The following is a 6,029-nucleotide window of genomic DNA, read 5'->3' as shown; positions in this document are numbered from 1 at the left end:
TGGAAGTCTATATCCTTGGATGTTATAGTTACAAAACTACCATCATAAAATTTATTCATATATAACTTAAAAATCAATATTGACAGCTTTCCATTGTGATTTTCTTAATCACTTTTAATACATTCTTGTGTGCAGCTTTAATAATAACACTCTGTGCAGACCAGTCTCATACAGTTTTAGAGGGGGGTGGGGTTCTGTTGCAAAAATATTACAAATGTGTTAAAATGCCTATAGTGGCAATGGATAGATCCGATTTTTCTGATAAGGAACGCCGGCCTTGGATATAGTTGCTATGTCTCACCAAGCTTTCTCCAAAATGGCGGATATACATTATATCGCTATGATGGATTCGCTTTTATAAAGTATCTAAATCTTTTACTCTTTACTGCAAAAAGATCAAAAACCTGTCGGATCACGCGCTAAATGAATCATTTAATAATTACACTTAAGGTTATATTAACTCCATGAAGAAAATTGATGAAATGTAGCCGTTAAATGTCAGTGCTAATAAGGTCTTCATAAATATGAAAGTCGTAGAATTTGATAAATTTGTTTATTTTTGGACCGCACAAAATGTTCACAGACTACTGGTATCAAGTATGATACATATGATAAAAAGAAATCACGATACAAGGAATATGTCTATAAATAAATTAAATTTCATCTGTTGATTTCACCGAATAACACCTGCGCGTTGTAAATTCTATATGTTCGTGCATGATTATGTTTGCTTTTACGCAACCGATATATTATGATTCAAAATCTCATTCATTTCTGTATTTGCGAATAATTAAGTACCACTATTATATTTAAATGTGAATTAAAATCATTGTATTTTATTAGCTCACCTGTCACATAGTGACAAGGTGAGCTTTTGTGATCACCCTTCGTCCGTCGTCAGTCCGTGCGTGCGTGCATCCGTCTGTCAACAATTTCTTGTCTGCACGATAGTGGTTTCTTTTATGATTTTATTTTAACCAAACTTGCACACAACTTATATCACCATAAGATCTCGGTTCCTTTCTTGAACTGGCCAAATCCCATATTGGGTTCCAGAGTTACGGCCCCTGAAATGGCCAAAATTAGCTATTTTGACCTTGTCTGCACAATAGCAGCTTTATTTATGATTTGATTTTTACCAAACTTGCACGCAACTTGTGTCACCATAAGATCTTGGTTCTTTTCTTGAACTGGCCAGATTCCTTCATGGGTTCCAGAGTTATGGACCCTGAAAGGCCCAAAATTAGCTATTTTGACCTTTTCTGCACAATAGCAGCTTTGTTTATGATTTGATTTTTACCAAACTTGCACACAACTTGTATCACCATAAGATCTTGGTTCCTTTGTGGAACTGGCCAGATTCCATTATGGGTTCCAGAGTTATGGCCCCTGAAGGGGTCAAAATTAGCTATTTTGACCTTGTCTGCACAATAGCAGGTTCATTTATGATTTGATTTTAACCAAACTTGCACAAAACCTGCGTCAACATAAGATCTTGGTTTTTTCTTTAACCGGCCAGATCCCATAATGGGTTCCAGAGTTATGGCCCCTGATAGGGCCGGAATTAGCTATTTTGACCTTGTCTGCACAATAGCAGCTTCATTTATGATTTGAATTTAATCAAACTTGCACAAAACTTGTGTCACCATACGATCTTGGTTCCTTTCTTGAATCGGCCAGATCCCTTAATGGGTTCTAGAGTTATGGCCCCTGAAACGTCCAAAATTGGCTATATTGACCTTGTCTGCACAATAGCAGGTTCATTTATGATTTGATTTTAACCAAACTTGCACACAACTTGTATCACCATAAGATCTCGATTCCTTTTTATATGCCCGCAGGGACGTATTATGTTATCGCCTCGGTGTCCGTCTGTCTGTCTGTGTGTTGGTTAGCAATTTCCCTTCCGCTCTGTAACTCTTAAACCCCTTGATGGATTTCAGAGAAACCTGACACAAATGTTCACCTCATTGAAACAAATGCAGAGCGTATGTTTCTGATGGCTCACTTCAATGCCAAGGTCACACTTAGGGGTCAAAGGTCATATGACTTTGTTTTGTGTGAATATTGCTCTGCATTTGCGTTGCGTTGCATTGCAGTGCTCTTGTTTTTATTTGGCAGATCCTTCTTTTGTTCGCTTACAATAATTTTTTTAAATTACTTCCCTTTTATGTTACTATAAATAGCTTTTTTAGTAACTTTTTTATTATTGGCCGTAGGGAAAAACCGACACCACTTTTCTGTGGTACAACATGGATGGTACCTCCAATTTTTAGGTGTATTTTGACATATCTGGACCTTGTAAGAATTTTTTCTTTTTGTTTTTTGTTAAAGCAATGGTACTCAGGTGAGCGATATAGGGCATCATGGCCCTCTTGTTTAATATATTGTATTCTTCTGGAGACTCGACTGATACTGGTAGCTACAAAGGTGTTAGGTGTGGAAATTCTGCAATATTTATGTATCATAAACTTCTGAAGGTATGTCCCGCGGTTTGAAAAAGTTAAACTTGGCAGTAAGTACCACGGTTATCGCCTGCTGCGAACGACAAAAGGAAACAGATGGATTGTCACAATGGTGTTAATCACAAGTAGAGGGTGCCTGTTATAAATTGTAATTGATAATACATGTTTTTACTGAAAAGAAAGAGTAACAAATCTGCAGGTGTTAACGTTTTTCAATATGCGACACATTTATTCATGTCATTAATTAAATTATCTTATTATTTGATCAGTCAATACCACAAATGACGTAATTCTTACAAGATGTACACAATGATGTTTATGTACCGAAATATATACATAACAAGTTGGAAAAAAAGATGCAGAAACACCCTCTTCCGAATGTATGCTGATTCCCGTGTAAAAATACATATTTATATCTATAAAAACAGTTAATTTATGTATCAGAACCAGAGCAGCAACTTATGTTAATTAGGCGTTATTGTTAAGTGTGGTGATGCAACCAACATCATTTTCATAACAATCTTCTTTTCAGTTGGTTCACGCACCATCTGCAACATTAAATAAGGCAAGGAACATGAATAACGCGTGGCGCTCATCCAAAATTACTTCTGATACCCTTAATAAGAAAAAAAAATCCATTCACGGAATATCTAGCATTTAAATTCTTACACAAAATCTGTTGAGTGTGGCTGAAACTAAAAATGCATTCGATATTACTTCTGACATTCCTAGGAGAAAAGAAAAAAAACACTTCATGAATATTTAGCGTCAAAATTCTTAGCATGGCCGAAATTTGGAGATCGCCACTCAAAGTATATGTTTTACTTGCTTTAGAGAATTGCGTTTTTCTCGAGTGCAGCATCGAATGAAAATCCTGTGACACCTGTCTGAAAAATACATGACAGCGCGGGTGCGACATAATGGGTTTTAAAGAAAAACAACAGCCCCTGTGAAACCATATGGGTTACAATAAGTGAGAGCCCCTTTGCAACAATATCGGTTAGGACAATATTTTATTTTAATAGAGCATGCTTATTTGATTGTAATTTTATTCCTCCATTTAGGAGGGACTTCAAAATTGGGACAAGTTTTTGTCGTAACATACATAGATGACCTATTGCACTGCCCCTATCACAGAATTGCTTGCTAAGTAAAGATTTACAGTAGGTTTTTATACTATGTATTTTCATAACATAGGTAAAGGCTTAATTTTTACATATAATTTTATTGTTCAATTCAGTCTTGTCATTGACATTCTAAAAGGAAAGGCATACTCGATAACCGTTCGGCTACGTTTCCCTGTGAAATTTATGGTAGAAATATTTCTTATTGAATTAATACATACGACTGACTGTTAATAAAACAATTTTAAACTTTACCAATTGTTATTTATGAGGCATATAAATATCTCTGGTTAACACATTATGAACAAGCACATCTGTGATAATAACCGCTCTACCTCAAAGACACATTGCTGGAAATAACCGCCTCAAAATTTGAAGGATAAAAATAAAACACAAACACACAGAATATATAAGACAAATATGTTTTCTAACACTTTCCGTTAAGTAGCCTTTGCAGTAGTGTTTTCCTACCCCAATGGTTTGACAGACAGACAGACAGACACATAAATACATACATGAAATCAGTACTTAAGAGTCATATACACACAAAATACACCAAAAAACAATGTCACGGACGGTTTTCACAGTTTTATGAAGAGCTATACAGGAACAGTACACACAATATAGACGTTCTCTGAGTAACAGTACACACAGTACTGTGTGTTACAGTACACACAGTACAGTGTGTTAAAGTACACACAGTACAGTGTGTAACAGTACAAACAGTACAGACGCGCTGTGTGTAACAGTATACACAGTACTGTGTGTACTGTAGCACACTGTACTGTGTGTACTTTTACACACTGTACTGTGTGTACTTTACACACAGAGCGTCTGTACTGTGTGTACTGTTACATACTGTACTGTGTGTACTGTAGCACACTGTACTGTGTGTACTGTTACACACTGTACTGTTACACACACGGCGTCTTTACTGTGTGTACTGTTCAGGGTTTCAGAAATCCCATGTCCGGAGCCTGGAGGCTACCAGAAAATTCTGTCGAGCTACTAATTTTTTTCATAGCGTGCCCGCCGGGCTACCTTGAAACTCCGTATCGAGTAGCCCAGAAATCAATAATTTAGTCTTCAAATATAATTTTGATAGTTGTCTATAATCCCATTGTTTATCAAGAGTGGTTAATATAAATTGTAAAAAACTTGTTTCACAATCGACCAAAAATAAATTAGTATAAATACAAAAAAAAAATACAGGGCCAACGGTTTAAGCAGGGCTCAAACCCACGACTCTCAATTTTTGAAAGGTTACAGTGATTTTAAGTCAGTGACTCGACCACAGAGACGGTCTGGTAAGGAATAAGGGTTAGGTCTAATACCATAATATAACTTCCAAAGGGATAATAATACAGCGTGAAAACATAAACCTTGAGGTGAAAAAGTAATGATTTATTCGTCAATAAGATTTATTCGCCTATAATACAGAGAAGGATGTTCATAACTTTTTACCTGCACATAGTTCAAACAGTCACTCAAATGTCACCAGATTCAAGTCACATTTAAAATCATAAGTAGGATTCTCTTTAATCCGACGATTTGTTAAAAACGAAGTAAAATATAAAACACAAATGAAAATAATTAAAAGCTGATGTACTCCTCTACTTTCTGTAGACTCTAAATTAAGGATGTTTAAATCATAACCTTTAACCTCCACACATATTCATAGTTCAAACAGTCACTGTGCATGAAGTTTCTTCTATTCATCTCTTCATACCAGCCTTCATGGCATTCTTCTTCTGCTTTTTAAGGACGAGCTTAATCTTCTCTTGTAGGTAGCTCTCAAGGTCGCCAGTAATATCATCCGGTTTCCAATCAGGATTCCACATATCGGCTGCAATGCCGTCTTCCCTTAGTGTCATGGCGGTGCTCTTTTTCGCACTCACGGGCTTTCGATTATTTACCCAGTAGGTAACAAATGCGCACTGCACTGGTGTCAGTTTCTCTTTCACATCAACCGATATGGGAAGATAGTCCTGTATTAGGTCTTTGACATCGTCTCTGACATCTTTTAGCGCCATTGGAACTTGAAACACTGGCTTTGACATACTTTCTGCGGATGACTCCTCTGTACCGTTCGCAGAGATACTACCACAAGGAGGGTCATTACTCAACCCTGAACTGGTTAGTTTTGACCTTGACAGCTGTTCAAGTTCAGTTCTCAGCCCCTCCACATCTGACTTGTGAACATTCTCTATAGCACAGAGTCTTATTTCGAATTTGCTCAATTTTTCCACGAGTAATTCCTCGCTGACTTCAAATGCCATCTCTAGATCCTCAATTTTTGATTATAGGTCTTCAAAACTCACGATGCAATACCTAAAATCAGAATAATTTTTTATTAATACTTGCTTACATAGGTCAAGCATGCCCAAGAAAGGTGTATTAACTGACCGCCACGATATGACTGAAATATTGTTGAAAGCGG

This window comes from Mercenaria mercenaria, chromosome 3 (genome assembly GCF_021730395.1).
Source record: "Mercenaria mercenaria strain notata chromosome 3, MADL_Memer_1, whole genome shotgun sequence".
Classification (NCBI taxonomy): domain Eukaryota; kingdom Metazoa; phylum Mollusca; class Bivalvia; order Venerida; family Veneridae; genus Mercenaria; species Mercenaria mercenaria.
Note: the sequence above shows the minus strand (reverse complement) of the source record.